Source organism: Macrobrachium rosenbergii, chromosome 1 (assembly GCF_040412425.1).
Source record: "Macrobrachium rosenbergii isolate ZJJX-2024 chromosome 1, ASM4041242v1, whole genome shotgun sequence".
In the NCBI taxonomy this organism is placed as follows: domain Eukaryota; kingdom Metazoa; phylum Arthropoda; class Malacostraca; order Decapoda; family Palaemonidae; genus Macrobrachium; species Macrobrachium rosenbergii.
The window spans coordinates 35,020,226-35,030,225 of NC_089741.1; the positions used below are offsets into that span (position 1 = coordinate 35,020,226).

The following is a 10,000-nucleotide window of genomic DNA, read 5'->3' on the forward strand; positions in this document are numbered from 1 at the left end:
GACCATCCACAAGATCCCAGTCATTGCGAAAAGTAGCCGGAGAAGGAGCTTAGAGAAAGTCTGGAGACTGGAGAAGCTAAAGTGTGGTGTGCTCCACAGAAAGCTAGAAATGTATTAGGCATGGCAACCATTAAAACCCAGACCTAATAAGACTCAGATCCCAGATTTGCTGTGCTGTTGAAGAAACAGTAGGGGACACTCCACTGAATGAAGTTACATTACATTCATCTTCATTTATTCATGAATTGAAGGTATCTATCAAACTTCCAAGGAAAGAGAGACCCTCTTAGGGACCTCTCAGGTGTTACACACAGTGATTTAGATGCTGTTTGCTTGCTGATATCATCACTTGCTTCGAACATTGTTTGGCTTCTTGGGTATTTCTTGCAATGATGTGCTGTTAGTATGTGAGCCTTCTCTCAGAAGCCATTTGTCTCTACAGATATCTGGAAAATTGCCTGATCCTTGTATTCTCTGGAGACAAGTTCTTCTTGAACCCATCATAATTGATACTCATCTCATTCTAGGTACAGACACTGATAGTCCAAGTATGGCTTTTACAGTTGAGAATAAACAAGGCTTTTGGCCTGTTTCAACTAATTCAAGGATTTGTGAGTCCTCCAGCAGGCATTGGCACTTGCTTCAAGAGCAGCTAGCATCACTGGAAATAGTGTCAGGAGGAAGGTATGGGATCTGGTCCTCATATCTGCAATTAGCCAGAAATTGGTCAAAAGTGCACTAGTACAGGTAGTAGGAGTTCTAGATTCTAGATGGCAGAAAGAAGCAGATAAGACATTCTGTGTTGGAAGAAAGTGAATAACCTTTTAAGAACTACCTCTGGTGGTGGCGATCCTGAAGGCACTGTTGTGAATTTATAAACATGCTAATAAATGGCTGGAAAGACTACAGAGTACATAGAAATGTCTTGGAATGTGATGCACAAGCATTAGTTTTTAAAGAACAAGGTGTGAGTAAAAATCAGCTGAGTATCTTCAGAGACTGTCTGGGGTGATGGTTAATTGTAATCTGAGCTGTCACAGATTGTATTGTTTACTTGGATAACCAAAAGGCCACTAGGCTGAAGAGCTTGATATGTTGGCGCTGAGGATCCTCTGTTAGGCAGAAGAAAGAGAGGCTGTAACAGTTTTGAGATTCATACCAGGAGATGATGGGCCATTTAAGAGACCCTTGACATAGGTAATAAATCCTTCCTCAAGAGTGAACCTTTAATCCTGACATAGTGCCAATGGTAAGCTTTTGTAATAGCCATGAATTACTGTCATTGCGTCCTTCTGACAACATTCTTAATTGAATGTTCAACAGAGAAAAGAGTTTTGCATGCAACTATGACAAAATAATCTAAAGTGAATCTATAACCAACAGAATGGGCCATCTTCTGTTGTTGATACTGTAATACATTAGATAAAGCTCTTCTTTTCTGGCCTTACCTTGCGTGAGGAAATGGATCTTTTATCTTGATATAAAAAGGATCAGTGCTTGCAAAGGTATATGCTCTGTATGGCGGGACCTCTCAAAATGTTTGAACCTTCCAGTTATGGTCTCAGTTTGGTAATTTCGAAAGAATCACACAAACCCTTGATATGCTTTCTTGAAAGACCTCACGCTGAAGAGTGTCTTCCTATGGGTCATTGCATTAAACAGGCATGAGAGTGATTTGCAGTTTGTTGGGTCATGTTACTAGTATTACATTAATGGATTATCCTTATCTTAACCTCTGGTCATGGTAATCAGTACTTTACACCATCGGTTTATGGTAGAAGGAATTGATTTCTTGAATTTAAGAGCAAAATCATAGAGGAAGTTTGTGTTTTGTATGTTTGTACCTTTTAAAACATTTCCAAAATGCTTCTCAATATGTTTCTGCAGGTTTCTAGCAATGCATTTTATTTTAAGGGTATAATTCATAGGTACAGTCAAATTCAAAAGTCCACTGACACCCATTGGTCAGTCCTTATGCAGTCCAGAGAATGTGCTAGTTTCACCTACTTAAGTGAGTGTCAGGGAACTTTTGAAGTTGGCTTTACATGGATACTTTCTTGATAGGATGAGCTGTTTTAGGCATGCAGTTGGTTTAGCAGTTCTCATAATCATTATCATTTTATTCCGTTTTAGTCACAAGCGCATCATCTCCAGTACAATCGAGTCTGCTGCTAGCCATGACTTCACACAATCACATTAGGTAGACTGATGTTGCATAATTTTTTGTACTGAAGATACAATGCCAAAGCTCCAGTAAATGTCCAGATATCTCTCATCTCCTAGATTATATGGAAGATGATCCAGCTTTAGGTCACAAATCTAAACTGAGCAACTGATAGTAAACATAAATTTAGTTGTTTCCAGTCAAATGAAAATTGTTGCTGAAAACTTAAGAACCAACATTTTCCTTCGCAGTAGCTGTGGCAGTTTAGGAAGAGTTGCTGGATTAGTAACTTGTACGAACTTCTGAGAATTTTGAAAATATATTCATGTTTCAGAGATACAGACTATCTACTTCAATCTATTTGCTCTCCTCCTGTTCCCTTCAATTGATACGTAACTTAAACCAGCACTTAGTCACTAAGTGTGAGATATGGAGTTCCTCTTGCAGGGGCAAGTATCACTTCTCAGTTAAATATTGTACAGTACTTGATCTCAGCCAGCAATATATTGCCCACTTAAGCCATGTATTTAGTAAAAATAAGAAGCTCGTATCTGAAACATATGAATAGTTTTAGAAGTTCTTTCACTCTAGTGCCCATCACTATTCCTCATGAAGAAGGATTTGGGATTAGATTTAATTGTGCTGGTCATCCGTGTAATTTTTTTTTTAATTTGCTGCCTTTATATTCTCTTTTTTTTGTGCTTCGACATTCCTTTTGGCAGTTACTTTCATTAATACATAGGTATTGTATATATGTACATATATATTTGCAGTGACAATGTGAAATACGAGTAAATATATATGTACGTGTATAGATGCTTGCACTGCTATTCGTTACCTCATTGCCATGTACAGAATGTTAGCTGAGTCCCTCTGTATGTTTATCTTAAAGGAACTTCCAGCTTCAGACAGGTAATTCCCATCACTTAGCTTATAGCTTAATGACTGCATGATTATCTTTGTCATGGTTGAAAGTATGATTTACCCAAGTGGGTTATTATCATATAACTTTTCTTGTGTATATATTGTGCAATTTGTTCAGTATATACATCATGTACAGTATTTACCTACTTTCTGCTATACATTATGTACCTTCAATAAAATTTTGTGCTAATTGACAAAATTTCATCTAGATGTAAGAAAATAGTACTGTCTCTATAGTATGGTGCAATCAGGAATGTCAATACAGTACTCCAACCATTGTACTACATTGTACTTTCAATTAAAAGATCTAGTGTTTGTGTCTAGGCAGTTAACAGCTTTCACGAGAAAGTGTTGCCTCATTAACCAATGAGGCTTAAGTCTAATCATTTGTTAGTTAGGGTTTAAAGTTTTATACATATAATTTTAAGGTGGGTTAAGATCTTACCAAAAAACATGATGCCATTTTAGTAGACTCCTGTTATAATTCCTCATTATAGACACTATTTTAGACAGTTGATAGGTACTTATTGAACAGTTGAAGCCCTCCTTAATTCAGGTAGAGCATTCAGTTGTTCTTTAAAGGAAATACTTACAAAGCAAATGAAATTACGAGCATACAATTACTGAGCTATGTTGCACGAATAGATAGCTTATATATATCTAAGGGAGTACAGTAAACGCCCCATATTTGCGTTCTTCTCACAATTTATGGACTCACGCATTCACGGATTTCTCTGTGGAATGTATCTACCATTATTCATGGAAAATTCGCCCACTCGCCATTATTTTTCACTGAGATTCACTAGTTACTGTATTTTCGTATCATTTTCATGACTAAATGCACTTTTGTGATAAGACTATTAAAATACTCAGGTATAAGCATTTTTAGATGGTTTTTTTGTGTCCAAACTACCAAAATAGGCAGTTCTAAGTGTTTTTAGAAGGGTTTTAAGTATTTGAGGATTTTAGCTATTCGTGGGGGTGTGTGCGGTACGCATCCCCCGCGAATGCGGGGGGTTTACTGTAATCTTGGTAATATTGAATTAAAATAAGACCAGATTAATATTAATACCACTGCAGTTTCTGCATAAAGCATTGAGTTTTCATTTTGAAATAATTCAGAAAATTAGCACTCACTTGATGCCTGAATGTTTAGTGTTCATGTAAGATATGGAATAAACAAGTCTTGGCGATTAGTTTAACTGTGATTTATTAGATGTAAAGTAAAACAGTTTGCAGCATTAATTATTTCCTAAAACTTTTTCTGACTATTAAAATTTCAAGTTATTAAGTGAAGTAGGTGATGGTTAAAACAAGTACAATACTGTATTTCACTACTGTAATAGATTTATGATGACTGATAATTCCTTGTGACCCAGAGCTGAAGTTAAGTTGATTGTCTGATATCAAAACTTTGGATCTTTTAATGTACTGCAAAGAATAAGAAGGAATATTTGGTCATTTTTAGTGGAAAACTTTCAGTGTTTTTGCAATAGAAAAACTAATAAGTTTTCAGTAATCAAAGCACAGGCGATATGACACCATATTATGCAGCGTATACTATGATCACATCAAATACTGCACTATCATGCCAGAGTAGTTGCCAGGCCTCACTACAACCCTTTCTCTTTACTGTGTTATATGGTAAGCTTTATGAAACAAATAATTAATCTGATAGCAATGAATTCCAACAGATCAAAGAAACCATAAGATGGGTTGTTTATTTTAAAATGAAGACTGCACTGGAGTAATATTGTCTCAACTTCTCAACTTTGCAGTTTCTTTTCTCATATGGCCCTTTGATGATTGACTACCTACCCTACATCACCCCATCTCAGCATGCAGTGAATTTATTTCACCTGTAATGGTTGAACATGTTTATTGGGACATAGTCCAATTGTCAACCAACAATAAATGTCATGTTCAAATGGAAATCTCTTACAGAAATTTTTTTGGAATCTTCTGCAGTTTCACATTGTCCCAGAGCTTGATTTTTAGAGTCAGTTTTTATTCAGTTAGACTCAGTGATTTGGTTAAACTACTTAAAAATAATATTGATGATGAGGGCCTCTTAGTGCGAATAGTGGCATTCTAGCCTACCATTTAAGTGATTCCAGGTTTAGTGGCATTCTAGCCTGCCATTCAAGTGATTCCAGGTTTGACTTTTAGGAGAGCACAGATGGGTGGACAGGCTCCATTAACCTGTGGAGCACTTAGTAGCCTATTGTTATCCCATCCTTAGAAACACAAAACACATAAAAACTGAAATCACTGCAGCTTGAGCTGCTACTTTCAGCACTCCATTAATCAGCTGAAGCTGCTACTCAGTCTTTATGCTAAAAAAACCATTTGCCTTTGTTAACCTAAGACACAAGTAAGCCTGGTAGTTACAGTTGTGTTGGTCATAACCAGTGTTTAAAAGTGGAGTGGACTAGCAACTCATCCCAAAGATTTTCTTCGAACTGGAAGGATAGTGCCTTCACCTGCAACTTCTCCAAAGGGGGATATGTGAATGGTGAAAACTTAAGTTACTCCAGTTCTTAAGAATAACACACTTTGCAACAATGTACAGTCTCACAGAGGAATTGTTGATCCATCTCCTTTCCACAGGGAAATCTGTCAATATGTTGATAATTTGTGGACTTTTTCTATGAATAGTTTAGGTACATATTTATCAAGGAATATGTATAGTCCTTACAACCATGTATGCCTTGATAAAACGTGAATTATTATACAGGTTATAACAATTGTATTTTATGTAGTATTTGAAGACACTGTACTTAACTGCTTGACTAGTTTTTATTCATGGAATAGTGTAACAGTATTAGCAGTTAGTTACTGACATGGGGACTTAAATATATTACCCAGAGTGATTAGCAGTAATGATAGTAACAAAGACACTGACAGCCATTAATGAAATTACGCACCATTGGAAACTTAAATCAAAATTATCATAGCTATTTTCAGTGGAAGGTACTGGATATTTACGCTTGTGCAGGGATGTTTAGAAGGCAGTAGTGCAGTTTCTGAAGATACTGAGGAACATTCACAGTTGTTCTTTGAACTGATTTCTTTTATTTGTTATAGGAATCTGATAAAGGAAAAGTCATTTTCAGATATTTGGAACAAGCTAGGATACGTATATGGAAATTTTTAGATGATGACTCCCAGTTGTTTAGTAGTGTATAAAAAAAGATCAGTTAGGTAACACTGCACTTGTAGAAAGTAATTTGGCATCTGTTGACGCACAGTCTTGCTAGTGTTTATTTGCATTCTGTTGATGCAGTCGTGCTGGTATTATAATATATATGGTGCTCTCAGGCAGAAAAACTTCTCGGTGTAAGTAGTAGGTTTTAGCTGATATTGGAGAACTCAGTACTTTGATATTGAATCAGATTTTGTTTAAATTACCATTAACATGAACACTCGCTCTCCATCCAAGAGTGATCATTTTACACATGGTTCAGTTTAAAACTAACGATACAGTAATCAGTATTGAAATATTATTGCTGCCTGCTGTTCTTTTGAGCTGTACATATGCTGTGCTTTTATTTCAACTCTCATTTTAAGTAATTTAGAGTAATGTGACTTGCATGTTCTTGGTTGTGTGTGCTTTTAGAAGCTTAATGTATTAGCAAATACAAACAATTATGCTGAGTTCAATGACAGATGAATGGTTGGAATAATAATAAGGCATTTGTGATTGCACTGTATACTGTAGACTTTTAATGAAATATCATTGTCATTAAGTCATTCATATTTTCACAAGAACTGTTTCAGTTTTGAAGGTTGTTTTAGATGTTGAACAAAGACTACTTGGGCTAATATATTATCACACATCATGATTTGCCTACTTTACACATTAATAGAGACTCGAGTACTCATTGACTGGTTGTACTTTATTATTTTGGTATTAACTTTTTCACAAACAATCTCACTAGTATGATTATTATTTCTCTCATACTGTGTTCTTACTTTCTGATAACACAAAATTTGAAAAGATATTAAATAATATTATGCACTACAGACAGAACATTCTACGCCTCGTTTAGAGGTACTATAAAAATTTTACTTCATCATTGTTAAATAAAGTCTGTAATTTAGTAGTTTAACAGAAATTTTTCAAAGTGCCTTTCTGCTCATAATATTATTAATAATATAGTAAAATTAATCAGTATTTGCTAGAAAATATAGTTATAAGCTAATAGTGAGAAGTTGTCGAAGCCATTTATTTTGCGTATTCTCATTTCAGAAGACGAAGGGATCAGTGAGTTGTATTTTATTGTGTTTTCATTAGAAAGAAGCATTATGCATTAATGTAAGCATATCATTTATTTGCCATAAGGATTTGTGCATCACTCCAGGTCTTTTTGCAAAATGAATATATTTGCTAAATTATAGAATGTCTTTATGATCTTCAGAAAAGATGACTTGTGCTGTCCTGGCATATTCACTGCATCTTGCGTTTAAATATTCATCAGCAAAACACGTAAACAAAGTCGTCGATTTGACATATTAGACCAGATGATCTTCACAGGAGAGTAGGTGTAGCAGATCAGTAGGACTTGTGCAAAAAAAAGTGTTCCTTGCTTAGAAATAGGAAGAGAACGTGAGAGCTTTTTCACAGAAATAGAGAAAATAATTAGGGGCCATCATCCTAGATAAGTTTCAGTTAAAAGTAGTTTAGTATTTTTTGACAGAATTTTAAACCATGGGGTTTCATTGAAGGGAATTTTGAAAGAGAGCTTCACTGTTAGTGGAAGCATAATATAATTTAACAAATGTGTTTTTAAAATATGGGATAAGTAGTGTTACAGGAATATATATACAGTATATATATATATATATATATATATATATATATATATATATATATATATATATATATATATATATATATATATATATATGTATGTATGTATGTATATGATGACTATAATCACATTGACATGATTTATATGTCATACATTACCACATAGAAATTGAATCACTGGGTATAAGTCCAGACTGCTTAGATATAATGCTGAAACCAGTTAGGATTTACACTAAGTATTTCAACCCAGTATTTCATTTTCCTGCTGGTAAAGTGTGATATGTATAGCGCGGTTGTTGAATCTTTTGATCTCCAAATGCTAAAGCGAGGAGCGAATTCATCCATGCTGTCTGCTGATGTCTGTTGCGTTCAGGTGTATTGGTTTTGGTTCCTGTTCCATCACTTCTATTTATTTGCCACTTTTTCCCATTACGTGACTCTTTGCAGGCTGCTTTCCATTTGAAGTCCTCTCGTTTTGATAGTCTGTTGACTCTGTCCATAAGGAATTTCAGCTGAAGGTCTGAAGAAGGAAAGAAAAATATATAAATGTTAATTCTACTGGTCACTTTCTCAGATATTTAAACATCATTAATAGCCTCACTGACTTTGTAACTCTTTCAAATCCTCACTTTTTGGATACTTTAATCAGCTGAAACCTTTAAATCTAGATGTGAAATAAATGAAAAAGCATTTTCCTTTTGTAGTAGGATTCAAACCCTACACACTAGTAGAGGCCTAGGTTGCCACTTATTCTGCTATGCTACACATGGGTAAATTAATCTGTTCCTTGTTACACATACATGTCTATCAGCTTCAGATATATTTTACCTGAGCAGCGATAAACCCATCCCATCATCATAGTACATCATCATGGCATTGGTCATTGTGGCTATTGATGATGACTGTGTGTGTGTGTGTGTATGTTTCGTAGGAAGGAAAAGTTTTTCATGAATTAAATTCAGGAAGTGAGATTAATGAACGAGTGGATCTTGAAATAAAAGATGCAGAGAGACAGATATTATCCAAAGGAAATCGAATCTATGACAAGGAAGCGAATATTTGAAGAGTTACATAATTCAAGAGTGAAATTGGTTAGGTGTTATTTGAGAATTTTTGTAAAAGTTATTGTTGAGTATGTACAGAAGTTAGAGAAAGAGTTGAAGAAATAAAAGTCCTTGTTAGTTGGTGGGATTAAAGTTGAGATAATGCAGTATGGGGTGGATGGTGTAATGGAGTTATTAAGCTGGCATGTGTATTTCTAGGGGAGGTAAATAAGATAATTTGTTATTTGCTTATGGGTGAAGATGATAGAAATGACTGTTAGAATTACAGTGCATGGTAAGATTTTGACTTTGAAAATAAGACAGATGACAGTGAGATTGATAAGGGAAGAGCAGTGTGGATTTAGGTGTACAGGAGGTTTCCAAATGAAGAAAAATAACTATTTCTCATCCATGGGCCCAGCAAAAACTTAGGTGGAATTGACAGATGAACCGTGAAGAAATTGCAGAAGAATATATATAATAAAAGTTATTTGTTGATTAGTGAAGAAGTGCTTCTACGGTGAAAGCAAAGCGCAAGTTAGACAAAGTTAGCTTCAGAGTAACAGGTTTGGTGTAAAAGTGCACACGATACAAGATTACATACTTCTATGGCTGTTTCATCACTTAATGGGTGAAGAATTGTAAGAAGTCAGGGATATGTCAGATTTAGGGTAAAAGTTGTGGGTGGTTAAGAAAATTTGCTGTAAATTGAGTGCTAAATGGCTCATGTTTGATGAGGATAGTGAATAGAAACTACACAAAGAAGTGACCAAGATCAGAATTGTTTGATAGGGTTGAATGCAGAGATGAGCATGCAGAAGATTATGCAGGCATATAGAAACCAGGAAGATGGGGTAATGATTGTTAATGTTGATGATGAAAGAATCAAAATAGTTGATTTACAGAGATGTTGGGAGTTAGTGTAATGGAAGATAGTTGGATGAAAGAAGGGGCAAGTCACAGATTTGGTAAAGCAAAGAAATCAGTAAAGTGAAAGTGAAAGATCTAGAAGAGATATGTATAAATAGAAGCCTGAGTTTGATTATACAAAGGATT

The 10,000-nt window shown here is 35.1% G+C and overlaps 2 long non-coding RNA genes and 1 pseudogene across 2 annotated transcripts in view; 1 reads left to right on the forward strand and 2 right to left on the reverse strand.

Moving 5' to 3' along the window:
- LOC136841770 (uncharacterized) overlaps positions 1 to 1,177 on the reverse strand; it is an 8,283-nt pseudogene extending 7,106 nt beyond the window's left edge.
- The window catches only part of LOC136849233 (uncharacterized), a 192,967-nt gene that overhangs the window by 125,386 nt on the left and 57,581 nt on the right, over positions 1 to 10,000 (reverse strand). The window lies entirely within an intron of this gene.
- The window catches only part of LOC136849196 (uncharacterized), a 33,480-nt gene continuing 30,815 nt past the window's right edge, over positions 7,336 to 10,000 (forward strand). Inside the window, exon 1 of the long non-coding RNA XR_010856270.1 lies at positions 7,336 to 7,355. This is a non-coding gene — a long non-coding RNA (uncharacterized lncRNA). The remainder of the gene's footprint in view (positions 7,356 to 10,000) is intronic.